This window comes from Marmota flaviventris, chromosome 2, assembly GCF_047511675.1.
Source record: "Marmota flaviventris isolate mMarFla1 chromosome 2, mMarFla1.hap1, whole genome shotgun sequence".
NCBI classification, from domain to species: Eukaryota; Metazoa; Chordata; class Mammalia; order Rodentia; family Sciuridae; genus Marmota; species Marmota flaviventris.
This window is the reverse complement of record NC_092499.1, coordinates 128,955,633-128,973,938: the sequence shown is the minus strand read 5'-3', so window position 1 is coordinate 128,973,938 and position 18,306 is coordinate 128,955,633.

Sequence of the window (18,306 nt, the reverse complement as noted above, 5' to 3'; positions counted from 1 at the left end):
GCTGCTGATAAAAAAATATATCCACTTGATGATGGTTGATATATTCTATATATGTCAGTTAAGTCTAGGATATTGATTGTGATATTGAGTTCTATAGTTTCTTTATTCAACTTTTGTTTGGAGGATCTGTCTAATGGTGAGAGAGGTGTGTTGAAGTCACCCATAATTATTGTGTTGTGGTCTATTTGATTCTTGAACTTGAGGAGAATTTGTTTTATGAACGTCGCAGCACCATTATTTGGTGCATAAATATTGATAATTGTTATGTCTTGTTGATGAATGGTTCCTTTTAACAGTATATAATGGCCTTCCTTATCCCTTTTGATTAACTTAGTCTTGAAGTCAATTTTATTCGATATGAGGATGGCCACCCCTGCTTGCTTACGAGGACCATGTGCGTGGTATATTCTTTCCCAACCTTTCACCTTCAGCCTGTGTATGTCTTTTCCAATCAGATGTGTCTCCCGGAGGCAGCATATTGTTGGGTTTGTTTTTTAAATCCATGTTACCAGCCTATGTCACTTTATTGGAGAGTTTAAGCCATTAACGTTTAGAGTTACTATTGATATATGGTTTGTACTCCCAGCCATGTTTGATTATTTATATTTTTTTAATTTAGATTGTTTCTCCATGATTAGCTTTCCCCCCACCCTCTGTCTTTACTGAGGCACTTCCCACTGATGGTTTTGGTTATTGATTTTCATTTCTTCCTCGTGTAGTGTTTTGCTCAAGATGATTTGCAATGCTGGTTTTCTGGCTGTAAATTCTTTTTGCTTTTGTTTATCATGAAAGATTTTTATTTCGTTATCATACCTGAAGCTTAATTTTGCTGGATACAGAATTCTTGGTTGGCATCCATTGTCTTTCAGTGTTTGAAATACGTTGTTCCAGGATCTTCTCGCTTTCAGCGTCTGTGATGAAAAATCCATTGTTTACCTTATTGGTTTACCCCTGAATGTAATCTGCCTCCTTTCTCTTGTAGTTTTTAATATTTTCTCTTTGTTCTGTATATTGGATATCTTCATAACAATGTGTCTTGGCATTGGTCTACTGTGATTTTGTATGCTCGGTGTCCTGTATGCATCTACAATTTGTATATCCGTTTCCTTTTTTATTTCTGGAAAGTTTTCTGTAATTATTTCATTCAGCATGTTACTCATTCCCTTGGTTTGAACCTCTATACCTTACTCTATCCCAATGACTTAGGTTGTTTTTTTTTTTTTTATGTTATCCCATATCTCTTGGATGTTTTCTCGTGATTTTTTAAAAGCCTTTCTGAGTTGGCTAGACTCTTTTGAAGATGATATATTTTGTCTTCATTATCTGACGTTCTGGCTTCTACTTGCTCCACTCTGTTAGTGATACTCTCATTTGAGTTTTCAATTTGGTTTATAATTTCCTTCATTTCTAGAATTATTGTTTGATTTTTTATAATCTCTATCTCCTGATAAAGATGCTTAACTTCTTCTTTTTTCTGTTTATGTAATTCATTTTCAAAGTGTTCTTTCACTGTTTGAATTTGCTGTCTCATATCCTCTTTAAGGTTCCATTTATCTGTCTAAGGTATTCCTTGAGTTCTTTATTTGACAATTTTTCTGATGACTCTAGGTCCTCCTGAATATTTAGGTTGTCCTGCATTGTTTGTACTCCTTTTCTTCCTTGCTTTTTCATGCTGCTCATGTTATTTCTTGCTCTGTTTGACTGCTGAGTTACTGTTTACTCCTATAAATTTATTTGATGCTTGGGAGGAAAGGTATTAGAAGGGAAGGGAAGAAGTCACTAAAGAGAATGAGAGTAGGCAGGTAGAATTCAAGGAAGGGGGAGTAAGAAAATTGAAAAAAAATGAAAAGACAAAAGAAAAAAAATGGAAAAGAAAAAAATTAAAAAATAATAAAAAATAAAAATTTAAATTAAAAAAATAAAAAAATTAAAAAAAACAACAAAAAAATGAAAAGAAAAAAGAAAACAAATTAAAAAAAATAATAAATGCAGTCTCAGAGTTTGATTAAATTCTCTTCCAGTAGGTGGAGCTGTGCCAACCGGGCCAAGCTTCTCCTCTCAATATGGGGGAACCAATCACTGTGCAGCAGCTCCTCCTTCCAGACTGGGCGGGTCTCCAATCCTGAGTACCTAGGGCCTTCTCTTGCTTCTAGTCACTTCCCCACTTTTCCTCAAGCCAGGCCCCACTCACCGGTGACGCTCACCACAATACTGGCTACACGCCAGTTCATCTGCTCCCGGGAGCCCTGTTTTCATTAATGACTGGGCACACTCTCCCTGTTTGCCATTCCCTCAGACCCTAAGTTTGTAGAGCTTGGGGCTGAGACCCCTCAGCAAATTTTGCTAGCCCTCCGGTAGCCACGCCCCCGGTAGCTGGTGCAAGAGACCTCAGTTCTCAGCACTGGTGGGAGCGGTAGCCGGGAATTCCGTGCCATGGGTCCCGCGCCACTCCTGATTCCCTCGATCTGGCTATCGTGCTCATGGGAGAGATGGGAGGGGCCCTTAAGGTTTCCCCGCTGTGTGGAGAGGGAAGGCTAGGGGATTACACACCTGTCGCCACTGGTTTCAATGAAGTTATCTCCTCCACCGCATTCTGGTGACATCAGTTCTCTGCCATGGTGGTATCCCATGCAAATGGTGACAGTTCGTTCCCTTTGCTGGGTGACCAATGCAATAGGTGGGTCCTGACTGTCTCTCCCAAGCCCCGTTTCAATCCTGTGGCTACTGCCTATGAAGGCTCAGTTGGCATTAACCTCCACAGGTTCACCGAGGAGCGGACCAGTTGTTTCAGCGGGATCGTTTAGTGCTGAGTCACAGCAGTTTGTCTGCAAGATGCAGGCGAACGGGAGCTTGAATTAAGCTGATCCGGGCTCCGTGTGTGTTTTGAGAGGCCCAGACTGTTCGCCCCAGACCCACGTCATCTCAGCATTGCCTAGTGATCCTGAGCAAACAGCATTTAGACGGTTTATGACTCCCTATGCCCGAGCAGCTGAAGAGGTCAGAGACTTGATCTCTCTGTGCCCGCCACCATGTTGGATCACCTCTAACCCTAAATCTAACACAAACCCTAACCCTAAACTTAACCTCAACACAAATCATAACCCAAACCCCAACCCTAAACCTAACTTACCCTTAATCTTAACCCTTACCTAAACCTATCCCTAACCATTACCCTAAGACTAACCCTAACCCTAACTCTAAATCTAACACGAATCTTAACATTAACCCTAACCCTAACCATAACACTAACCCTAACCTTAACCCTAACCCTAACCATAACATTAACCCTAACCCTAAACTAACCCTAACCATAACACTAACCCTCCACCTATCCCTAGCCATAATCATAACACTAACACTAACCCTAACAATAAACCTAACCCTAAACCTTACCCTAATTTTCACCCTAACACTAATCCTAACCATAACACTAACCGTAAACCTAACACTAACCTTAACCCTAACCCTAAATTGAACACTAACCATTACCCTAACCATAACACTAAGCCTAAACAAAACTTAACCCAAATCCTACAATAATCTCTAAAACTTACATGAACCCTAACCCTAAAAATAACCCTAATCCTAACCCTAACACTAATACTAAAACTAATTGTAACCCTAATACTAATCCTCACCCTATCACTAACACTAATCCTAACCCTACTGCTAAACCTAACCCTAACCCTTACCCTAACACTAACCCTAACACTAACCCTAAACCTCACACTAACTCTAACCCTAATCCAACAGTAACCCTAACCCTAAACCTAACCCAAATTCTAACCCTAACCCACAGCCTAACACAAACCATAACCCTAAGCCTAACACTAACCCTAACCCTAATCATAATACTAACTCTTAAACTAATCCTAACCCGATCCCTATCCCTGATCCTCAAACTAATTCTAACACTAACTGTAAACCTAACCCTAACCCGTACCCTAACAATAACCTTAACCCTTACCTAATACTAACTCTAAACCTAACCCTAATTCTATCATTAACCCTACCATAACCCTAACTCTAAATCTAACACTAACAATAACTTTAACACTAACCCTAACCTATCCCTAACGCTAACCCCAATCCTACCTTTAACCCAAACACAAACCCTAACCCTAACTATAACACTAACCCTAAAATTACCCCTAACCCTAAGAATATCCCTAACCCGAATCCTAACCCTAACACTAACACTAACTCTAACCCTAACCCTATCACTAATCCTAATACTAACCCTAAACCTAACACTAACCCTAACAATAACTCTAAACCTATCCTTAATCCTATCCGTAATCGTAACCCTAAACCTAACCCAAACCCTAATGCTAACCTTAACACTAAACCTAACCCTAACTCTAAACTTATCAATAAAAAACGTACTCTAACACTAACCCAAACTCTAACCCCAATTTTTACCCTAACATTAACTGTAACACTAACCCTAACCCTAACCCTAACTTAAACCCTCACCCTAACCCTAACCTTAACTCTGACACAATCTAAACCAAACTTTAACCCTAATTGAAACACTAATCCTAATCCTAACCCTAACCCTTTCTGTAACACTAACCCTAATCCTAACCCTAATTCTAACCCTAACAATAATGCTAAACCTAACCTTAACTGTAACACTAACACTAATATTAACCCTAACCCTAAACCTAACACTAATCAAAACACTAAGTTTAACCCTAACAGTAACACTAACATTAACCCTAACCCTAAACCTAACACTAACCATAAACCTCTCACAAACCCTAACACTATCTCTAACCCTATCTGTAACCCTAAACCTAACACTAACACTAACAGTAACCCTGATAATAACCTTAACCCTAACCCTAACATGAACCTTAACCGTAACCCTAACACTAAACCTAACCCTAAATCTAACCTTAAACCTAACATCAACCCTATACCTAACCTAACCAAAACACTATCACTAACTGTAACCCTAACCCTAAACTTAAAACTAACCCTAACTCTAAACTTAAAACTAACCCTAACACTAACACTAACCCTAACCGTTTCCCTTCAACGAACCTTAACCCTAACATGATCCTAACTCTGACACTAACCCTAACCCTAACCCTAACACTATCCCTAATTCTATTCGAAAACCTAACACTAAAGCTAAACCTAACCCTAACCCTAATACTAACCCTATCTAACCCTAACTCTAACCCTATCCATAACTGTATCACTAACCTTAATTCTAACCCTGAAACTAACACTAATCCTAATTACAACCCCGAACCTCACCCTAATCCTAACCGTAACCATAAACATAACCCTAACACAAACCCTAAACCTAACCCTAGCACTAATCATAACCCTAACCCTAACATTAACACTAAAGCAAACTCCAAACCTAACCCTAGCCCTAATTGTAACCCTAACCGTAACACTAACACTAAATCTAACTATAACTTTAACTCTAACATTAACCCTAACCCTAACACTAACCGTAACCCTAACACTAACCCTAACATTAACTCTAAATCTCACCCTATACCTAACCCTAACACTAACTCTAACTATAACCCTAATACAAACCCTAAGTCTAACTGTAACCCTAAGTGAAACACTAATCCTAAACTTAACCCCCACCCTAACCGTAACCCTAACAGTAACACTAACAGTAACCCTAACCAAAAATTTACACCTAACCCTAACCTATATCTTGCCCTAATCCTAAGATGAACCCTAAACCTAACCATAACACTAAACCTTACAGAAACGCACACCCTAACCTTAAACCTGACAGAAACCCTAACTCTATTCCTAACCCTAACACAAACCCTAACCCAAACCTAACCGTAACCCTAACCCTTAGCTAACCCTAACCCTAACACTAACACTAACCCTAAACTAAACTTTACCCTAACCATAACACTAACCCTAAACCTAACCCTAATCTTAACGCTAACTGTAATAACACTAACATTACCCCTAACCCTACCATTAATCTAAACCTAATCGTAACCCTAACACTAACCCTTACCCTAACACTAACCCTAAACCTAACACTAAACCTGTCTTTAACCATAATTTTAACCGTAACTCTAGCCTCAACCCTAACCCTAACACAAACCCTAATTTTAACACAAACCCTAACTCTAATACTAACACTAAACCTGACACCAAGGCTAACTCTGACCTTAACCCTAACTCTAAAAATAACCCTAACCTTAAACTGAAACCTAACCCTAACCAAATCCCTAACACAAACACTAAAAATAACCCTAATTTGAACCCTAATAATAACCCTAAACATAACACGAAACCTACCCCAAACCATAACCCTAATCTTGAATACAACCCTAACCCTTACCCAATCCATAACCCTAACTTAGCTCTAACACAAACCCTAACCCTAATCTTAAACCTAAACCTAACAGAAACCCTAACCCTAACCCTAACTCGAACCCTAACCCTAACCTTAACACTATCCTAACCCCAACACTAACCCTAAACCTAATTATAAACCTAAACCAAATAGTAACCGTAACCCTAACCCTAAGCCTAACACTAAGACTAAACCTTAACCTAACCATAACCATAACCGTAACCTAATTCTAACCCAAACCATGACCTTAACTCGAATCCTAACTGTAACCATAACCCTTAACTTAACCATAACCTTAATCATAACACAAACCCAACCCTAACCCTAATTCGAAACCTAATGCTAACCTTAACACTAACATAACCCCAACACTAACCCTAAACCTAATTATAAACCTCAACCAAACAGTAACCGTAATCCTAACCCTAAGCATAACACTAAGCCGAACCCTTAACCTAATCATAACCATAACCCTAACCTAATTCTAACCCAAAACATAACCTTAACCCGAATCCTAACTGTAACCATAACCCTAAACTTAACCCTAACCTTAATCATAACACAAACCCTACCAGAACCCTAACACTAAACTTAACCCTAACCCTAAATCTCAACCTAACTCTAACCCTAAGACTAACAATAATTCTTTTAATAACCCTAAACATAGCCCTAAACCTTACCCTAACTCTAAGCCTAAGTCTAAAACTAATACTAACCATAACCCTAAACATAACCAAAACACTAATACTAACTCTAACACTAACCCTAACTATAACCCAAACCCTAAACCTAACAGGACCTCTCGCCCTAATCCTAACAATAAACCTAACCTTAACACGAACCCTAACACTAAACCTAACCAAAACACTAATAATAACCCTAACACTAACCCTAATCTAACCCTAACAATAACCCTAACCCTAACAATAACAGGAATTCTAACCCTAACCCTAACCCTCACACTAACCCTAACCCTAAACCTTAACCTAACCCTAACCCTAATCCTAACTTATCACTAACCCTAACTTTAATTGTAAACCTAAACCAACCCTAACCCTAACCATAAACTAACAATAACCGTAACACTAACCCTAGCCCTAAAATTAACCCTATCCTTAATCAATTCTTAATTTAATCCTAACCCTAACCCTAACCCTAACACTAACACTAACTCTAATCCCAACCCTAAACCTATCACTAAACCTAACCATAACCCTAATGCTAAACCTAACATTAACCCTAACCATAACCATAACACTAACCCTAATCCTACCCTTAACCCTAAAACTAGTCCTACACTTACCTTAACCCTAACAATAAACCTAATCCAACCCAAACCCTAACCCTAACCCTAACACAAACCCAAACTCTAATCCTAACCCTAACCCTTAACCTAACCCTAACCCAAAACATAATCCTAACCCTAACCCTAACACTAACCCTATCCTTAACCATCACCCTAACTGAAAACACTAAACTTAACCCTTAACCTAACCACAACAATTACCCTAAGTCTAACACTTACCCTAACCTTAAACCTAACACTAACCCTAACACTAACCCTAACACTAAACCTAACTCTAATTCTAAAACTAACCTTATTATAACCCTAACTTAAACCTAACCCTAACAATAAACCTAAAATGAACCATAACCCTAACACTATTTCTAACACGAACCCATACCATGACACTAACACTAACCCTAACTCTAACACTAACACTAACATTAACCCTGACACTTACATATACCCTAACTCTAACTCTAACACTATTCTAAACCTAAACCTAACCCTAACACTAACCCTTAACCTAAACCTAAATTTAACACTAACACTAACCCTAACACTAACCGTAACACTTATCTTAATTTTAACCCAACCATAACACTAACCCTAACCCTAACCATTACCCTAATTTAAAACTAAACACTAAAACTAACAATCACACTATCCCTAAACCTAACCCAAACACTAATACTAACTCTAACATTAACCCTAAATCTAACCATAATCATAACACTAATTCTAACCCTCTCCCTAACAGGACCTCTCAGCCTAACCCTAACACTAACCATAACCACTACAGTATCCCTAACCAAACACTAACCCTAACCCTAACCCAAACAGTAAACCAAATCCTAAACCTAACCAAAACGCTAATAGTAATGCTAACACTTACCCTAACGCAAACCTTAAACCTAACACTAGCCCTAACCCTAACACTAACACTAAACCTAACCCTTCCCCTAACCTAACACTAACCCTAACCCTAACACTAACCCTAACACTAAACCTAACCAAAACACCAATACTAACCTTAACACAAACCTTTAATTTAACACTAACCCAACACTAACCCTAACCCTAACCTTAACAGGAACTCTCACCCTAACCCTAACACTAACCCTAACCCTAACACTAACCTTAACTCTAAAACTAAACCTAAAATTAACCTAATCCTAACACTAAACCTAACCATAAACCTCAAATTAACCCTAACCCTAACCTATCACTAACTCTAACCCTAACCGTAACCCGATTCTAAAGTTAACCCTAAACCTAAACTTAACACTAATCCTAAATCTAACCATAAACACCTTTAACCCTAACCCTAACCATACCCCGAACCTAACTCTAACCCTACCACTAACTCTAAAATTAACCTAGCACTAAAATAAACCTTATCTTTATTCTAACCCTAACCCTGACCCTAACCTATCTTTAAACTAACCCTTACACTTACACTAACCCTAAATCTAACAATAACCCTGAACCTATCTCTAACCCTAACCAAAACAGTAATCCTAACCCTAATCCTCATTCTAACATGAACCCTAACCCCAACACAAACCATAAAACTAACCCTAACACTAACCATAACCCTATTCCTAACCCAATCCCTAACCTTAACACAAACCTTAATCCAAATGATAAAACTAAACCTAATCTAACCCTAACCCTATTTCTTATGTTACCCTAACTTTAACACTAACACTAACACTAACCTTAAACCCAACTCTAACCATATCACTAAACCTAACCGTAACCCTAACGCTAAACCTAACATTAACCCTAACCATAACCCTAACAGTAACCCTAACACTAACCCTAATCCTACTTTTAACCCTAAAACCACCCTACACTTACGCTAAACCTTACTCTAAACCTAAAAGTACACTAACCCTAACCCTAAACATTACAGTAAACCTAACCCTAACTCTAACACGAACTCTAACCCTAACCCTAACCATAACCATAATCCCTTACCCTAACCCTAACTCAAACCATAATCCTAACCTTAACCCTAACCCTATCCCTAACACTAAACCTAAACCTAACCCTAAACCTTACCATAATACTAACCCTAACCCTAACCATAACACTAACCCTAAAATTAACCCTAACCCTAACAATATCCCTAACCCGAATCCTAACCCTAACACTAACACTAACTCTAACCCTAACCTAAACACTAACCCTAAACCTAACCCTTACAAGAACCCTAACCCTAACCCTAACACTGTCCATCCCTAAACCTAAACCTAAACCTAACCCTAACACTAAACCTAACCCTAAAACTAAACCTAACTCTAACACTAACTCTAACCCTAACCCTAACCCTAACACTTATCCTAACCCTAACACTAACACTAACCCTAACCCTAACCGTACAAGGAAGCCTAAACCTAACAAGAACACTAACCCTAACAATAACCCTAACCCTAACCTTAACCCTAACCCTAACACTATCCTAAACTTAAACCTTACCCTAACACTAACCTCAACCCTAAACCTAACCCTAACTCTAACACTAACCCTAACTCTAACCCTATCACTAACACTAAACCTAACACTAACACTAAGAGTAAACCTCAACATAAATGTAACCCTAACCCTAAAACTTACTCTAAACCTAACTTACTCTATACCTAACACTAACATTAACCATAAACCTAACTCTCACACTAACCCAAACAATAATCCTAACTCTAAACCTTACCCTAACTGTAATACCAACCCTAACCCTAACCGTAAACCTACACCTAACCCTATCACTAAACCTAACCCTATGTCTAACATGAACTCTAAACCTAATCTTAACCGTAACCTTAACACTAACCCCCACCATAACAGTAACCCTAACACAAACCCTAACAAAGCCAAAAATCTAACCCTAACCTAACTCTAACTTCGGCCTAAACCTAATGCTAAACTTAACCCTAACATTAAAACTAACACTAACCCTAACCCTAAAACTAATCCTAACTCTAAACCTAAACCTAACACTAACCCTAACCGTAACACTAATGCTAACCCTAATTGTAACTCAAATCTTAACCGTAACCCTAATGATAAAATTAACCCTAACCCTAACCCTATCTCTAACACTAACACTAACCCGAACCCTTACACAAACCCTAACCCTAACACTATCCCTAACCTAACCGAACACTTATCCTAGCATGAACCCTAAATCCAACCCTAACCATAACTCTAAAACTAACCCTAACCCTAACCTCAACCCTAAGCCTATAACTAACTTTATCACAAACACTAACCCTAACCCTAAACTAACCCTAATTCTAACCCTAATCCTAATACTTAATATAGCCCTAACCATAACCCTAATCTTAATTGTAACCCTACACCTAACCCAAATCCTTACACTAACACAAATTTTAACACTAAACCTAACACTAACCCTAACCCTAACCCTGTCTCTAATCCTAACCCTAATCCTAACCCTTACCCTAACCCTAACACTCACCTAATCTTAACTCTAAACTTAACACTAACCACATCCCTAAACCTAACACTAATCCTAAACCTAACTATAACCCTAACCTAACACTAACCTTAACCTTAACCTTAACCCTAACACTAACACTAACTCAAACTGCAACCCTAACATAACCCCAACCCTATCCGTAGCCCTATCCCTAATTTTAACCCTACCTCTTATCCTATCTTTTACCCTAAGCCAAACCCTCACCCTAATGCTAACCTAGTGCTAACACTAATCCTTAGCCTATCCCAAACCCTAACTCTATTACTAGTCCTAACCCTAGGCCTTTATTCTAGCTCTTGCCCTAACCAAAACCCTGACCTTTTTTCTGACCCTTACACTAACCCTACATCTACACTTGACACTAACACTAAACTGGACCCTAACACTACCCCTACCAGTAAACCGATACCTAAACCTAACAGTAACACTAGCACTAGACCAAACTAATCTTAAATAGAATCATAAATCTATCCCTAATTCTAAACAAAAACCTTGAACCAGCCCTTAAAATAACCCTTAACCTAACACAAAAACTAACCCTATCTCTAGACCCAATGCTATTCCTAATTCTGGCCCTAATCCTATCCCAAACTCTGACGCTTACCCTAACACAAACACTAGCTCTAAAACTTATCCTAACCCAAAACCTAACCCTAACACTAGACTTATTCATAACCCTAACCCTAAAAATAGCCATAAACATAACCCCGAGCTCTTACATTACCTATAGCCCTAACACTAGCCATAAACATCACACAAATCTAGCCCTTATTCTAGCCTGAAACCTAGCCCTAATTTTAACCTTAACTGTAACCCTAGACCTAAACCTAATCCTAACCCTCGCCCTAGTCCTAAACCTAGCTCAAACTCTAACACTTTCCCTTATCATAACACTAACCCTAATCCTTACCCTAACCCTGACTCTATCCCTAACTCTCACCATAGACCTAACCCTAGCTCAAACCCTAATACTTACCCTAAACCTAACCCTGACACTAAACCTCGGCCTTACCCTGACCCTAGCCATAAACATAACCTTAACCCCAGCCCTAACCTTAGCTCTAACCCTATCCATTACCCTAAAGATAAGCCTAAAACAAATGCTAACCTTAGGCCTAATGCTAACCCTATCACTAACAAGAACCATATCCATTACTCTAAACCTAACCTGAATCCTAAACCTAACCCTATCAATTACCCTCCTAAACCAATGCTAATACAAGCCTTAACCCTAAACCTTAACTAAACCAAACCATACCTAGACCTTGACCCTAATAAAACATCTAGCTCTAAACCTGAACCTTACCCTAAACTTAACCCTTACACTAGACCTAGCCATAACCTAACCATAAAAATACCACTTACTTTGAACCTAGACCTGACATTAGCCCTAGCCCTAATCTTAGCTCTAGCCATAACACATACTCTAATCCTGGCACTAATACTAGCCTTAATCCTAACCCAAATCCTAACCCTAGCCCTAAATCAAATTCTAACCCAAACCCTAACTCTAAACCTAGCTATAACCCCATCCCTTCCCCTAAATCTAACCCTAACTCTAACACTAACAATAACCGTAACCCTAATCCCAACACTAGGCCTAACTCTAATACTAACCCTAGTGCTAGTCCTAGCCCTAATTTAGCCCTATCCCTAAACCTACCCCTAACGCTAGCCCAAAGAATAACTCTAATCGAACCCCAGTCCTATTTCTAATTCTAACCATATTTTTTACCATAACCCTAACACAAGCCCTAAACTTAACCCTAATGCAGGCCCTAGCCCTAAACTTAGATCTAACCATAACAATAAATCTAAGCCTAAACCTCATCCTACCACTAGCCCTAACACTATCACTAATCCTCAAACTAGCCCCAACCCTAACCCTAGCTGTAAGACAAAACTGAGCCATAGCCCTAACCCTAACCCTAGCCTAAGGGTAACACTAGACCTGACACATTAGCCCTATCCCTAATTCTTACCCTAATCATAATAATAATAATAAAAAAAACACGTAACCCTACACCTAGCCTTAATCCTAGCCCTAATTCGAGTCCTATCCCTAAACCTGATCAGTAACATTGATACTGACTCTGACCCTAATGCTAACCCTGTGTCTAATTATCGCCCTAATCCTAACCTTATTCTAAACACTAGACATAGAACTAATGCTAACTCTAAAACTAGCCCTAATTTTAACTCTAGTTCTTACAATAGCCGTAGTCCTACCTTATCCTTAACCTAACCCAAAACCTAGCCCTAATCTGATCCCTAGCCCTAGCTTTAACCCTATCCCTAACCCTAAACCTAGCCCTAACACTTAACCTAAACCTAACCCTAAAACTAAACCTTGACCTAACGCGAACCATGGCCCTAATCCTAACCATAACCCTAGCCCTAACCCTAGCTCTAATCTTATTTATTACCCTAAACAAACCCTAATCGAATTCTATCCCTAGGCCTAACACTAACCATAGCCCTAACCTAACAATAACCCTAGCCCTAACTGTAGCTCTAATCCTATCCATTACCCTAACCATAACTCTAACTGAATTCTATCCCTAGACCTAACCTTAACACTATCCCTAATCCTAAGGGTGTCCATCACCCTAAACCTAAACTGAACCCTAAACCTAACCATATCCATTACCATAACCCTAATACTAACCCTAATGCTAATTTGAGCCCTAACCCTAAACCTTAACCCAACACATACCCTAACCCTGATTCCAACCCTAATAATAACCTTGCTGTAAAGCCGAACCTAACACTCAACCTAATCCTTACAATAGATCTGGCTATAAACCTAATCCTTAAACTATCCCTAACCATAACCCTAGAACTGACATTAGCCCTAGCCCTAATCCTAACCCCAATGCTAACACAAACCCTAACCCTAATCCTAGCACTAAGCCAAGCCTTAATCATAACCATAACATTAACCCTAGCCCTATCCTTAATTTTATACCTTGACCTAGCCCAAAACATAGATATAATATCATACCTTACCCTAAAACTAAACCTAGGCCTAAACTTAACACTAACCGTTAGCACTAATCCTAGCCCTTATTTAGCCATAACCCTATCTGTAGCCATAAGACTAATTCTAACTCTCATCCTAGCCCTATCCCTAGTTCTAAACCTATCCCTTACCATAACCCAAACTCTAGCCCTATCCCTAGCCCCAACCTTAGCCCTAACATTTGCCCTAGCCCTAAACGTGGATCTAACCCTAACCTTAAGCCTAAAGCTCACCTTAACACTAGCGCTGACCCTAATGCTAATTGGAAAACTAGCCCTAACCCTACCCTAGCCCTAAAACAAAACTGAGCCATAAACATAACCCTAACCCTTAACCTATACCAAACACTGACCCTAAACCTAGACCTAAATCTTGCCATAATTTGAGTGCTAAACTAATCCTAGAAGTAACCTTGACCCTGATTTGGATCCTAACACTAAACCTAGCTCTATACATTGCCCAAATGCTAACCCTAGAACTAGCCCTATTCAGAAACCAAGTAGACCTAAACCTTACACAAATTCTAGCACTAATCCAAACTCTAACCCTGGGTTTAACCCTAAGAATAACCCTAACATTAACCCTAGCCCTAAACCTATCCCTAACCCTAATCCTATCCCTAAACCCACCTCATTCCCTAAGCCAAACCCTCACCCTAATGTTACCTTGCCCTAACTTAATACTTAGCCTACCCCAATTCCCAACTCTATTACTAGTCCTAACCCTAGCCCTCATTCTATCTGTAACTCTAACCCAAACCCTGACCCTTATTCTGACTCAAACATTAACCCTAGAACAAAACCTCACACTAACCCTAAACCAGACTCTACCCCTACCCCTACCAGTAAACCTGTACCTAAACCTAACAGTAACACTAGCACAAGAACAAACCTAATCCTAAATATAGTCATAAATTTAACCCTAGCCCTAAACAAAAACCTTGCACTAGCCCAAAAATCAACCTTAACCTAACCCAAAAGATTAACCCTATCCCTAAACCCAACACTAGTCCTAATTCTGGCCCTAACTCTAATCCTAACCCTAACCCTACTGATAGCCCTAATGCTAGCCATAAACACCATGCAAACCTAGCCTTATCGTAGCCCTTAACCTAGCCCTAATGGTAACCATAACCACATCCCTAGCCCTGACTCTAACCCTAACCATTACCCTAGCCCTAAACCTAGCTCATACCCTAACACTTACCATAAACCTTACACTGACACTAACCCTAGGCTTAAGCCTAACCCTAGCCTTAATCCTTACCTTAACCCTAGTACTAAACTTTGCTCTAACCTTATCCATTAACCTAAAGATAAGCCTAACTCAAATGCTAAAACTAGGCATAACACTAACCCTATCATTAACATTAATCCTATCCATTACTCTAATCTTAACCTGAACCCTAAACCTAGCCCTCTCCATTACCCTAATTCTAACCCTAACCCTACTGCTAATTCAACGCTTAACTCTAAACCTTAAACTAAGCCAAACTCTACTCGGACCCTGACCCTTATAATACACCTAGCTCTAAACCTGAACCTTACCCTAAATGTAATCCTTACACTAGACCTAATCATAACCTAACCCTAAAACTATCGCTAACTATAACCCTAGACCTGAAATTAGCCCTAGCCCTAATCCTAGCCCTAGCCCTAACACAAACCCTCAAACCTAGCCTTAAAAGCTAGCCTTAATCATAACCTGAACCCTAACCTACCACTAACCCTAATTCTAACTCTTGCCAAATCCTTAAACCTAGTTAAAACCCCATCCCTTTCCCTAAACCTAACCCTATCCCTAACACTAACACTAACCCTAACCATAGCCCTAACCCTAGCGCTAATCCTTTCCCTAATTTAGCCCTAACCTTAAACCTACCCCTAACCATAGCCCTAAGACTAACTCTAACTCTCGCTCTAGCCTTATTTCTAGTTCTAACCCTATATGTTATCATAACTGTAACACTAGCCCTAAATATAGCCCTAACCATAGCCCTAGCCCTAAACCTAGATCTAACCATAACAATTAATATAAGATTTAACCTCACCTTACTACTAGCCCTAACACTATTGCTAATCCCCAAACTAGCCCTAACACTAGCCTTAGTCTAAAACAAAACTGAACCATAGCCCCAACCCTAACTCTAACCTAGACGTAACCCGAGACATGACATTAGCATTATCCCTAAATTTTATCCTAACCCTAACACAAACCGTAACCCTACACCTAGCTTTAACCCTCGCCCTAATTCGAGTCCTATCCCTAATCATAAGAGTAACACTGATCCTGACTCTGACCATAACACTAACCCTATCTCTAATCATCCCCCTAAACCTAAACTTAATATAAACACTAGACCTAATCCTAAAGCTAAACCTAATACTATCCCTAATCATAACCATAGTTCTTACATTAGCTGTAGTCCTACACTAGCCCTAACCTAACCCAAAACCTAGCCCTAATCTGAGACCTAACCCTAGTTTTAATTGTAGCCCTAACCCTATCCCTATCCCTAACACTTAACCTAAACCTAACCCTAAACCTAAACCTTGTCCTAACCCGAAACCTAAACTGAACCATAGCCCTATTCTTAACCATAACACTAGTCCACAACCTAGATATAATTTTATCCATTACCCTAACCATAACCCTAAGCAAATTCTAAACCTAGGTCTAAACCTAACCATAGCCCTAACCTAACCATAACCCTATTCCTAACTGTAGCTCTAATCCTATCCATTACCTGAACCATATCTTTAAACAAATTCTATAGCTAGGCCTAACTCTAACCCTATGCCTTTCCCCAACCTTGTCCATTATACTAAACCTAACCCGAACCTGAAATCTAACCATATCCATTACCCTACCCTAAGGCTATTTTTAGCCCTAAACCTAAACCTTAACCTAACCCATACCCTAACTCTGACTCTGACCCTAATAATACCCCTAGCTGTAAACTGACCCTAACACTCAATACGTTGAGTAACCTTTAAATTAGACCTGGCCATAAACCTAAACCTAAAAATATCCCTAAACATAACCCTAGAACTGACATTATCCAGAGACCTAATCCTAGCCCTAATACGAGCACAAAACCTACCCCTAAACCTAGCCCTAAGCCTAGCCTTAATCCTAATCCTAACCTTAACCAGAGCCCTAACCCTCATTTTATCTGATGCCCTAGCCCAAAATGTAGCTGAATCATACCTTACCCTAACCCTAATGCTAACCCTAACCCTAGCCCTAACTCTAGGCCAACACCTAACACTAACCTTAGGACTAATCCTATCCCTAAACTAACCCTAATCCTAAACTTAATCCTACCCTTAGCCCTATGACTAACTCTAACTCTTGCCCTAGCCCTATCCCTAGTTCAAACCTATCCCTTAGCATAACCCAAACCCTAGTCCTATCAGTAGCCTCAACCCTAACTCTAACCATCACCTTAGCCCTAAACCTGATTGTAAACCCTAAACTTAAGCCTAAACTTCACCCTAACACTAGCCCTAAACGTAATGCTATTGGAAAACTAGCCCTAACCCTACCCTAGCCCTAAAACAAAACCGAGCCATAATCCTAACCCTAACCCTTAATCTAAACCAAACACTAACCTTACAAGTATCTCTAAAGTTAGCCCTAATTTGAGTCCTAACCCTAACCATAAAAATAACCCTGACCCTGAGTCAGATCCTAACAGTACATCTAGATCTAAACATTGCACTAATGCTAACCCTAGAACTAGCCCTAATCAGAAAACTAGATCTTTCATTAGTCATAGCCCAAATGCTAACACAAATCCTAGCCTAATCTTAGCCCTGACTCTAACCCTAACAATAACCGTACCTCTAACACTATCCTTTACCCTAAGCCAAACCCTCTCTCTAATGCTACTCTAGTCCTAACCTTAATCCTTAGCCTACCCCAAACCCTTAGTCTATTACTAGCCTTAAACCCAGCCCTTATTCTAGCTTTAACCCTAATCCTAACACTGACCCTTATTCTGATCCTAACAGTAACTCTAGATCTAAACCTGACCCTAACCCTAAACTGAACCCTAACCTACCCTTACTGGTAAAACTATACTTAAACCTAACAGTAACACTAACAATAGACCAAACCTATTCCTAAATAGAGTC